Genomic DNA, 12,611 nt, shown 5'->3' on the forward strand with positions numbered 1-12,611 from the left:
CAAAGGTGAAAGTGCATTCTTCTAGATCTGGGGGCTCAAGTCCCAGCCAGATGTGTTTTTGTCTTCTGTATTTGCCTCCTGCCCTGATGGGAAGCCACCACTGTCAATAGAGGACTGTCTCTTTGTCTTGAGAGTCTCTGTGATATAGCAGCTGAATGCTCAAAGCCCCATGCAATTCTGCATGCTAGTTGAAAAAATGTCTTTGGGGAGGGGTGATAGTCAGCTTGGATGAGGGGTGGGTACCTCCCTGGAGACTTGGAAGTCCTCACACTGAACTGTGTGGTATAAGAATTCTTCTGGAAGGGTTTCAGTGGTCTGGCTTTGTCATTATCCTCTGTGGCAGTGAAGGTCAGAGGGCAGCGTTCACATCAGTCTCCATCGTTGCCTTTGCGATTGGTTGTTAGGAAGATTCAATGAGATAGTGTGTGTAAAGTGCTTTGTAAACCTTCAATCACTATTTAAATGTTGGGATGAGGAGGAGGAAGAGGATGCAGAAAGCCCTAACCGAAAAGTCTCGTCTGAGCTCAAATGGCTCTGAGGGAAAGCTTTATTACTCTTCAGTCTAGTCTCTTTGGATCCTCCGTTGTGTTCTCTGACATGCATGTAGATTGTTATAGGCTGTGCTGCTTACCTCTCAGGAGACTCAGCTTCTTAATCTCAGTCTTCATTGTTCATGGTCTTGTCTTTCATTTACTGTGGCTCAATTGCTGGCTTTTCTATGAGAACAGCTGGGAGGTCACTGACTACCCTAGCAGGTCCTTCTCCCGGTGGGCACAGGTGGGGCTTTAGAACATCCTTCTCAGGCAGGTGGCTATCCAGATTAGCCATGGGGTTATGTTCCTTCACCACCCACTGGTCTGGGTAACTTGACCAGCTCTTGCACAGCTCCCGAATCCTTTCTGTCCCTACTCAGTCACAAAGAGACCACAAGGCTTCTGCCAGGAAGTGATGCTATCCTGGGAACAGAAGAGATAAGAGCCATATTCCCCAGATTCATGTCTAGGTTACTGATCTTAAAAGGAAAAGGCATACTTACAACATGGAGGGATGATAGGGCTGACCAATGGTTAGTTTTCCTTGGAAGAGGCTTTGACTTGAATTTACCTGCTCTGTCCCATGCACAGGTCAAGTCTACAAATAGCTCCAAAGCAAAATGGGAAAAAAGCAAGGTCATGAATGACTAGCATGGAGAGTAAAACTTCTGTTGGCATTAAGGAGGGCTCAGTTACTTTTAGGTAGGAGAGAACACCTTCTTGGAGGGTGTGGCCACATGTATGGGTGGCCAGGGTTGTTGGAAGCTCTACTGCAACAGTCCATCCACCTCTTTGCTTCTGGCTACAGTCTGGGGCAGCTATGACAGCTCCAGAGCGCCCACTTAAGGATGTACTCTGGTCTTCTTTCTGTGTATACTTAAAATTCATGATTGAATCTGCCAGCAGAAATGCTGACCTCCGTTTCATTCTAGGACTCAAGGATTCAGTACCAAGGTCCTATAGGGTGATAAGTATTGGACTTTGACCCCAGAAAAATAACAAGAATCTGGTAGTCAGATTCTCAATTGAAGGCAAACCAGGGTAAAAAATGAAAGCATTTACCAAAAATTTACAGTTAACCCTCCCACCTTGTGGGGTGGGGAGGGGCATGGTGCCCCGTGCAATCTGGAAAATCCATGTAAATTTTTTTGGCCCTCCCTCGGGACCAGAGAAGAAGTCTGCATTTTTTTCTTTTTCTTTTATGGGGTGTTTACTGTAAAATTTGGGTTAAGTATTTGGTCACAGGCTTTATGTGGGTCAACACGATATCTCTAAATTTCTAGCCTTTATGTATCATCTGCTGGCTTTCACGTTCTTTTGCAAACTTTAACTTTTTACTTATTTTAACTTTAAAAAAGAAATTGCGTATATTTATGGCGTTAAAAGAAAATAATGTTGATAACTTACAATACATTTATATTGTGCATTTCTGAGTTGATAAACATTTTCTGTGTCCTCTGCTGTCCTTCACGTATTGTCTGTGGCTAAGGCAAAGCTCCAAAAAATCTTCATTTAATTTCTTATACCAATATATCGAATATAATGATATATCAAAACCACAATGAGGAAAGTCATGATGTGGAAGGGAAAACTGTATTTCTCTTTAAGTCACTGTCCCCAAGACCCTTTTAGGACATCCACAAGGTCAAAACTCTATTCTCAATAACACAAAGACAATTTAATCTGAAATATGGTAAATATTGCTAGAATTCAAATACATAAAAGCTCTTTGAGGAGGCCCTCAAAAATTGCCAAAAGTATGGAGGGATTGCCACTCAAAAAAGCTGAAATGAATGTTAAAAGTTGTCTTTACATGTAACTGGGGACCAAATAAAATATTATTTTTTTAAAAAGAGCATCAAGGGGTCTTAGATCACAATGTCTGAGAAGCCCTACCCTACTCCAGTATTTTTTCTGGTTTCCAGTGTCATCAGGGTTTAACCTGGATAGTAATATGTTAAACTCATCTTTATGGTTTATATTCACTGGAAATATCATTTATTTAAACTCAAATTCAGCCCTTCTGGACATTGGGGGCCTCATCTAGCTAGTGTCTGAGGAGGGATTCCAACTCACATTGCCTTGATTTTCAAGTCCTTTGCTAATAGCCTGAACAGAATTCACTGGAAACTGTTGAACCCCATTCTATTACAAATGGCTGTGCCTACTGGGTGCATGGCCTTCTTGGTCATGATGGCTACCATGGTTAGGGTGTGCTTGGACCAAGCCCAACCTTGAATCAGACCATGCAGCACTGACTCAATTTCCTGATGGAGGCCATTGGATTCCAACATGGGATATTTTAATACTATTCTGTAAGTTCCTGGAGGCCCAGTGGAATTCCATTAATAAAACATGCAAGGAGTAAAAAATAAACATTGGCCCCTGGCCAAGCCTTTCTGATACTTCATCAGCCAGTTAATTGTAACAGTGAAAAGGACTTTATAGTCCCCATACTAATTGCATTTCTTTGTGCATGGGGAGAAAATGTTGATTGGCCTTAAGGTAGGTCAGAAGTTTGGTCACCCTGCTTCCCCTTCCTTAAAGCTAATCGCCTTTTTTGGAATTGCTTATGGGATTGGTTGATAAGTGAAATCCTTTTGAAGTTTTAATTTAAACAAAGATTAAAACTTTTCTGAAAAATTATTCATGTTTAAATGCCTTCCCACCCGGGTACAATACTTGTTCCTGTTAATCCTTGCTTCAATTGCTGCTGATAATTTGGATCCCAGGCTGGATTTCTGTGGTTAAGTATATAAATCCATAAGCTCCCAGACTTGGCCTTAGGCCAAGGGCTGGTGACTCCTTCCATGGCACGCCATATTTGTGCCAGAGTCTTCTTATCCTGGAAACTCTCATTGACAAATTAACTGACATCTGCCTTTCTGCTGTCCTTATACTTTAATGAAACCAGTCTCAGTCAGTCAGTTAATCAATAAGGCACAAGCAGGTGGGAGGCAGCTGGGTGGGGCCATAGTGCATAAAGCACCAGTCAGGAAGACTCATCTTCTTGAGTTCAAATCGGACCTCAACCACTCACTAGCTGTGTGACCCTGGGCATGTCACTGAACCCTATTTGACTCAGTTTCCTCATCTGTAAAATGAGATAGAGAAGAAAATGACAAACCCCTTTAGTATCTTTTTGCCCAAAAAACCCCAATGGGATCATGAAGAGTGAGACAAAACAAGTAGAAGCTACAGAAGATAGAGCACAGGATCTATAGTCAGAAAGATCTGAGTTCATATCCATGCTTAGAAACTTCCTGGTTGTGTCATCCTGGGCAAGTCATTTGACTTCTCTCTGCCTCAGTTTCTTCACTGTAAAATGGAGATAATATAGCACCTACCTCCCAAGGTAGTTGTATCAAGTAAGATAACATCTGTAAAGCACTTTGCAAACCTGAAAAGTGCGATATAGATGTCAGCTATGACAGGCCAAAAGCCTTGATTCATTGCTTATTGTGGACCAAACACTGGGCCAGGTACTGGAGATAGAGACAAAATGGAAAGTGTCCCTGCCTTTGGGGGAAGCCCAGGGAGAGATAGAAACGTATGGCAAATACATACACAGTAAACGTGGAGCCATCCTTGCCAGGAAGGTGCCAGTGAATGGACAAAAGCCCCAAAGGCTCCTGAAGGAGCTTGAGTCGAGCTTCCAAAAGATGGTGCTAAGGAAGGAACAAATTCTAGCAAAGGCAAGGAGGTGGGATGTTGTGTTGTCAGGGAGCACAATCCAAAAGGCCAGTTTGACCAGACCATCATATGAGTGAGGGGAAGGGATGCAGAGCTGGGAATGCCAGACAGAGGACTTTGTACTTGACTCTGGAGGCAATGAAGAGGCATCGGAGTTTATTGAGTAAGAGAGCAGCAAGGTCAAACCTGCACTTTAGGAAAATCCCTTTGGTACCTGAGCAGAGGATGGACTGGAAAGGAGAGGGACTTGGAGCAGGCAGATGACCATCCCCCACACCCCAGCAACCATTGCAAAAGCCCAGGCAGGAGATGAGGGGGGTCTGCACCAGGGGTGACCACGCATGTGGCCAGGGAGGGAGGGAGGAGAGTGTTGTCCTAGAGTCTGCTGGGAATTTCTTTGAATTTCTAGGCTGTGCTGTGACCTGAGAAACAGCATTGGCAGGAGACTACATGAGAAATCAGGTCCCTACTAACTGTGTGACCTTGGGTGAGAAACTTTCTCTTTTAGCCTCAGTTTCTACATCTGTAAAACCTTCCTCAACAGAACTGTCATGAGGAAAATGCTATAGAAATCCATCATTATTATTATTTGTTAAAATAAGTCTTACCGATTTTTGTTTTTGCATAGGGACACTGTGGTTTAGTGGATAAAATACAGTTTTTTGGAGTCAGGAAGAACAAGATTCAAACCCTGCCTCAGACACTTACTCACTGTGTGATCCTGAGCAGGATCGTTTAACTTTTCTGAGCCTCTTTTTTCTCATTTGTAATATGAGTATAATATCACATGTAACATTTGGTCTCATTTTAACCTCACAATTTGTTGTTGTGAAGTTACAATGAGATCATGTAAAGAAACCATATTATAAATATTAAACTCCTGTATAAATGCCAGCTCTTATTATATTATAGTCATATCTAGATATATATCTGTCCTCCCCCCAGCTTCAATTATGCCCTTCCTAGTAACAAAGAAAAATAGTTAAAAAAGAAACACAAACTAGACCTATAATGATTGTATAAAAGGGGCGCATATAAAATCAGGTAAGAAGTGATCACATCTCACTGGGAAAATCAAGGCAGACTTTATGGAAGAAGATTATTGGAGTTGGGACTTGAAGGTTTTCTGCAATTTATGAGGAGATTCAACAGATTTTTCTAATGAGTTTCACTGAATCTCAGAGTATAAAAGGACCTCCAATCCATGCCTCAACATCTTACCCAACAAGCGGTCATCCAACAGTTACTCAAAGACATAGAAATAAATAAACAAATGAATGACGGAATGAAAGTAAGTTACAAATAAATGAATAATACATGCACATGTATAAGTAGATATTAAACTCTTACATATGTCTATATGTAATAGACATATGTGGATATATACACACAATTATATATATGCATACATATGGGGTGTATGTACATGCATACACACATACTTACAGATACAGACACATATATAATAGTTTGTGAGGAAGGGCTCCAGCAGCTGGGGAGACGCAAAAAGGCTTCAGGAAGGAGTTGACACTTTCCCTGGGGGAAAAGGAATGGGGAGCGGGATACAGAGTAAGCCTGACAACACAACATCCCACATCCTTGACTATGCTAGAATTTGTTCCTTCCTTAGCTCCATCTTATGGAAGCTCGGCTCAAGCTCCTTCAGGTGCCTTTGGGGCTTTTGTCCATTCACTGGCACCTTCCTGGCAAGGATGGCTATGTGCCAGGCATTTGAAATTACAAATATCATTTCATTCGGTTCGCATAACAACCTGCAACACCCATTTTACATTTGAGGACACTGAGGCAAATAGAAGTTAAGTGACTTGCCCAGGGTCACACAGCTAAGTAAGTGTCTGAGGCTGAATTTGAAGGTAGGTCTTCCTGACTCCAGATTTGGTGCTCTGTCCATGACACCATCTTGCTGCCTCTCTTGAGGCAACTCTTAGACTTGAAGGGAGCTTGGAATAAGGAGACAGAAAAGAGGAAGGGAAACAAACCAAGGCAGGGGAATTGGCCTGTGCAAAAGATGAATGGAGATGAAATATTGATCCCAAGGGGCAGTAAGAAGTCCTTATAGAAAAATGGCAAGGGGAATAAAGTTTGATTAGCCTTGAAAGGCTGGAGTCAAGGTCCGAAAGGCTTTACCTACCCAATAAAATTGTGTGGTCTGGAGGCCATGGGGAGCCACCAGGGGTTTAAGGGCTGGGATAGCCTGGCCAGTCTGAGCCTTCGGGATCTCAGAGTGCTAGCTGTGTAGACCATAAAGAATGTTTTGGAGGGGAGAGAGAATGGGAGGCAGGAGGCTAGCTCAGAAGCCCTTACTGCAGTCCACTTGGGAGGTAATGAGGACCCAGAGTAAGGGGTTATGGGAAGTGAGTGGAAAGAAGGGGAGGGGGGAAACAAGACAGGTTGTAGCAGTAGTAGAATCAACAAGATTAATGACAACTCATTAGGACTATGGGGGAGGGGAAGTGATGAGTTGAAGGTGACTTCAGGGTTGTGAAAATGGTGACTCCAAGCAATCCAGCGGCGTTTTTGACAGATAGAAAGAAGTTAGGAATAGGAGTAAGTCTGGAGGGAAAGATAATTCATCCTCTTTTGCACCCAGGGCAAGAAGTACACAAGTATTTAGCAGGACAAGTTGTGAAAAATGTACCTTTAAATCAACTTTCCTGGCTGAATTCCATTGTATAACATAGAGCCTTACACATAGTGGGGGCTTAATAAATGTTTATTGGCTGAATGAGTTAAGGTGAGCAGTGAGGGAACTCTGGGATCCTGTCTTCCAAAGAGAAAAGGAAAACCCAAGGATATTCCAAGGCCTCCTCAGGGGAGATCGCTCCAGAGTCGGGGAGGTGAGGCTAGTGTGGGCCTGGGTGGAGGAGAATGCTCATAGCAAGAAGAAGTGAGCCTCCTGGCACCTTCCACTTTCACTAATTATTCTTGCTAAGCAAGTGATAATGTACAATAGATGCAGAATCAGAGACATAGATTTTTCTGTCCCACCCTTGCTCTAACCACTAGGCAACATTACCTCGTCTTGAACAGAACCAGAGATCCATCCTCCTCTTTCCTTTGGCACACTTGACTCTATTGAAAGCTAGAGTAGCCAGCCTTATCTAGGTCCCAATTCCAGCGAAAGTGAAGAAATGTAGTTAAGGTCTGACTAATCCCTCCAAAGGATGGCTTTTTTCCCCCTCTGCAATTCATGATAAACTCAACAATGACTTTCAACACTATGAGCTCTAGGGACAGAGCAGGGAAGATGGGGGTACAGCCAGGGCTCTTCCGGTTAGTAGGAGCAATAGCCCATTCTCAGCTCCTCACACTGAGTCTGATCCCAGCAACCTCAGAACCAGCAGCTGTGGAGAGTGGGAGGACCATGGAGGGAATGGGGTAAGATAAGATAAGGAGGATTTCCCAATCCCACTTGGGTTGAGTCTGGCAATCTTAAGGCTGGAAGAGCCAAATTCTCCTGTCCCTGGTCACCTCTCACACTCAACAAATCTCACATTTTAGACGGGGAGCTGAAAGCTTTCAAGGATTCCAGTGGATATTTACACTGTGTTTACTATGTGTGTGTGGCACACATAATGAGAGGGGGTGTGGGAGGGAGGGAGACAGAGAGAGAGAAGGAAGAAGGAAGAGAGGGAGAAAGAGGAGGAGAGACAGAGATGCAGAGAGAGTCAGAGAAATAAAGGGAGGGAGAAAGAGAGGAAGAGACAGAATTGCAGAATGAGACAGAGAGAAGGAGGGAGTTTCCTCATCCACAAAATGAGAATGCAGATGTACCTCTTTTATTATGCTTTGCAAATAATTGTATTTTTCACAAATTGAAGTATGGTAACCTGACTTCAAGCAAGTCTGTTGGTGCCATTTTTCCAATAGCACGTGCTCCAATCGCAGCTCTGCGTCACGTTTTTGTAATTCTCATAATGTTCCAACTTTTCGTTATCATTGTTTCTGCTATGGCGATCCATAATCAGTGACCTTCGATGTTACTGCTGTAATCGTTTTAGAGCACTGTGAACCAGGCCCATATAAGATGGACAACGTAACTGGTAAATGTTGAGTGTGTTTGGACTTCTCCACCCACCAGCTATTCCCTCTCTCTCTCTCTCTCTCTCTCTCTCTCTCTCTCTCTCTCTCTCTCTTTGGACCTCCCTTTTTTTCTGAGACACAACAATATTGAAATTAGGCCCGTCAGTAACCCTACAATGGCCTTTAGTTGTTCAAATGAAAGGAGGAGTCAACCTATGTGGCTCGCTTTACTGTTGTCTTATTTAAGCTGTTGCCACAGCCACCCCAATCTTCCAAAATCATCCCAACTCTCCAAAGTCACCCCAATCTTCCACAGCCACCCCCTCATCAGTCAGCCACCGTCATCAAGGAAGGACCCTCCATCAGTGAAAATATTCCAACTTGCTGAAGGCTCCGATAATGGTTAACATTTTTTAACAATAGAGTATTTTAGATTATGTACATTGTTTTCTTATCCTGCACAAATCTCATTTACAAACTTTATCCACGTCATACCCCTCAACCACTAGCTTAGTGATCCCATCATAAAAGAAATGAGAGTAGTCTGGCATAACCTATTCTTCATGATGCCAGAGTGGTGCTTTCTAATCGCTGCTTTGCTTTCTGAATGTTTGTGACCATCTCTTTCATGTTCTGTTCTACAATTTTCCCAGAAACCAAAGCCTGGCTCCCTGACCTACACTTTGCAGGCTTGGTAGTCTTTCCTTTGTGGAACACTGAGACGATAGTAGTCCTTTTCCAGAATTGCGGTGCCTCTCCATTGTCCAAGAGCTTTCATGTATCCTTTACAGAGACTCAACCGTCGCCCCTGCCAGGTCCTTTGGTACCTGAGGGTGGATCTCATTTGGACCGGGTGACTGGATTTCATCAGAGAGTGTAAGATAGTCTCTTATTATCCCCTGGCTCCATCTTGGGTTCCACCTCCCTAGTATGCCCTTTCATTCCAACCCTCTCAAAAGGAAAGGCGAAAACAGTTGCACCTCTCTACCTCCACTGTTGGTCACTGTTGTCCACTCCACTCCAAGCAGAGGTCCCATCTTTTCTTTCATCCTCCTTTTCATTCAATATAGCTTTTAAAAAATGACATTTGGGGGTGACCTAAGCTTGTTCCTGATATAATTTTTAGGACTGTACTCCACTCTATGGTCAGCTATTGTGCCATTACTATCCCCGCTTTACAACTTAGAAAACTGATGCAGAGGTTAAATGACTTGTCCAGGGTCTCAAAGCTAATACATGTCTGAGGCTGAATTTGAACTCAGGTTTCCATTGTACCACCTATCAGCCTAGGAAGACTGTAGCACATGAATAGGAAGGTGTGTTGGAGCCAGATTTTTGAGGAGCTTGAATGGAATTTAGTTAGCCACAATAGTCTGAGGAGGAGGAGAGATAGTAATGGGGCTTATGGGAATCTGGTTTTGTCTCAATCTACTGTGACTTTTTAAAAGTGTTTTCATGAGGTTGCCTTCCACAGAGTTCATTAACCCTTATCCCTTTGGAAGACCATGTTTTGGGGGATGGGGTCTGTGTTTTTTGGTTTTCTAATTACACACGTATGCGTGCGTGCGCGCCCGCGCACACACACACATTCACTTTAAAGATGAAGCCTGCCAGATGCCTTCCTGAGTCACTGTTCAGCCCTAACCATGATTTTCTTTTCTATTTTTTACAAATTGTTAAGCACTAAGTACCCATTATGATTAGCATGTATAGAAGGAGAGGGTTTGACTTGATAGCTTGTTAAGTCTCTTCCAGCATTAAATCTAGTGACCCATGATCCCTGTGTGACTTTGCAAAAGTCACATGACCTCACTAGGACTCACTTCCTACCTCTGTAAAAGAAGTGGGTTGGAATTGATGACTTCTGAAGTCCCTTCTGAATCTCAGATTCTGTAATTCTGTGCCTCCCCATCTGAGACTAACTATTGGACTTAGAATGAAAAGCCTTATGTTCAGAGACTCCCTCTGCCATCCACAGTTTGTGTGATTGTGGGCAAATAAAAAATAGATGCAAATTTCTGAACCCCAATTTCTCTGTCTTCAGTAACATATAGGGTAGGAACAAGAGCTTGTGATGTCTCTGACCTAGAAGCTCTGAATTTGGGTCATGGCATTCCTGGGAGTTTTCCTCTGGAGTTTTCTTCCAGGAAGTGACTAGTGGATTCTTCCAGCTTTCATTTTGCTCTCTGGTTCTAAGGGACCTGAACATTTTCATTTATAATTTCTTGTAATGATGACATTCAGGAATTTTTGCCTGCCATGTTTGTCAAGTCATCTGATGATCATTAGATGACCTCTCTTTGATCTATTTTCTAGGTCAGTGGTTTTTAATAGCATATATCTTCCATTTTCTTTTTTTCTTAACTTTTTGATTTTGCGTTGATATTTCTTGCTGTTTCACAAAGTCATTGCTTTTTAAAATTCCATTCTTGTTTTCAGGGGGTATAACGCTTGGGTAAATTTCACCACCTTCTTCTATTCTAAGCCATCCACTCTCCCAGCTAGTCTTTCCTCCCTAGCAGTTATTGAATTAAAACTTGGCATTTTTATAACTCATACTTAATTTATTCCAGGTACTCTTGTAGTCTCTGCAGCCAGAGAATTCTTTTCTCTAAGCTTTGTCCTGGATATGTTGTGGAGTTCTTCCTCTTCTTCTGTGTTTATTTTTTGGGCTTCTCTTAGCACACAGGATTTTTTTCATTGTGTTTAATATTTTCTTCTGTTGATTCACCTCTCTGACCCCAAGTGATTTCACTGATACGGGGAAAATCTAAGAAGGGGAAATTCCCTGTACTAATGCAGGTTGGGACATTTTCTGCATTGATAGCCTTACCTGAGAGGTTAAGTCACCTGCCCAAGATCAAACAGCCTGGGAGCTCATGTAACAACAACAAATAGCTGATTTTTAGAGAGAACTGAGAGGTTTGCGCATTGTTTCTTTTGCAGCATTTTATTTGGTGTTGGAAGGTGATGTTATTAAGCCCATTAATAATAATAACATTTATGTAATGCTCACTATGTGCAGGTACAGTACTAAGCTCTTTTATAATCATTATTTCATTTGATCCTCAAAACAACCCTGGGAGACAGGTGTCTTTTTTATCCCCATTTTACAGAGGGGGAAACTGAGGCTACCAGGATAACCATTAAGAGATTTGCCCAGGTAAGAGTCTGAGGTCAAATTTGAAGTCAAGACTTCCCAAGTTGGAATCTAGCTCTCCTTCCATTGGGCCACTTAGCTACCTCTTGACTAAAGAGTGTGATAATTGAATCCAGGTCCCAGATTCCATTTTTGGACTTCAGTCTGATGTCAGCATTTAGATTCCTGGAATCCTGACACGGCAAATTCTAAGAAATAAGGAAAGTCGAGAATATCAATGCAGAGCCACCATGTTAAATGAAGGCAGTAAGTAAGAGAGTGGATGGCATTTGGGAGATGTTGAGACATAGTCTCTCTCTTTGGGGTCAGATCTCTTCCTTTCTTCTCCTCTTTATCTGGAAGGAGCTGACCACTCTAGACAGCACCAGAGCTCATGTTTTATTTTCCCCCCTCTAAATTGGCCTTGTCTGGTGTCAGTTTTCCATTTTTAGCTAAAAATAGATGTTTAAACAGGAGCTGGGCAATGCCCAAGCTTTCAGAGAAGCCTAGCTAGCATGAAACCAGTTTTATTTCTTTGTGGAATACCAAAATATGTTACTGTTTGGGAAAGTCTTTTGATTAAAGAGAGAGTGTAAATGAAGTAAAGAAACACAGCAGAGCTGCAAAATATAACATTATTCTTTTAGATCAAGCTTAATTTGGAAACAGTTACCCTGACCAGAACCACTGGGGCCTTGTGTTTCATTTCACAGGAACTGGGCAGTGGGATGGGGCAGAAGCCCAGAGCCTCTGCAAGAGGGAATGGGACCAAGACTCAGACATCATTCCTGGCTGACTGGGTCCTCTTAGTGGCAGAGTGGATAGGGTAGAGGACTTAGAGTCAGAAAGATCTGAGTTCAAATCCAACCACAGACATTTACTAGGTACCTTTGTATCCATAGCGCCAGGCACATAGGGAATACTTAACAAATATTTTTTGATGTCAGTTGACTAAATGTGTTGGTTTGGGCAAGCCACTTAATCTCAGTTTTCTTATCTGTAAAATGGGAATAACACAAGTGCTTACATCCCAGGGTTGTTGTGAGGTAATAATTGGAATGGATTTAGTACAATGCATGGTAAGCTCTATTTAAATATTAGCACTTACTACTACTATTATCTCTGCCTTCCTGGGTTGTTGTGAGGATCCAATGTAACATCAAATGTAAAACACTTTGCATACAGTAAAGCATTGCATAAAT

The 12,611-nt window shown here is 42.4% G+C and overlaps 1 protein-coding gene across 2 annotated transcripts in view; it reads left to right on the forward strand.

Moving 5' to 3' along the window:
* ROR1 (receptor tyrosine kinase like orphan receptor 1) overlaps positions 1-12,611 on the forward strand; it is a 363,189-nt gene that overhangs the window by 254,647 nt on the left and 95,931 nt on the right. The gene's annotated exons all lie outside the window — the stretch shown is intronic.

This window comes from Notamacropus eugenii, chromosome 2, assembly GCF_028372415.1.
Source record: "Notamacropus eugenii isolate mMacEug1 chromosome 2, mMacEug1.pri_v2, whole genome shotgun sequence".
In the NCBI taxonomy this organism is placed as follows: Eukaryota; Metazoa; Chordata; class Mammalia; order Diprotodontia; family Macropodidae; genus Notamacropus; species Notamacropus eugenii.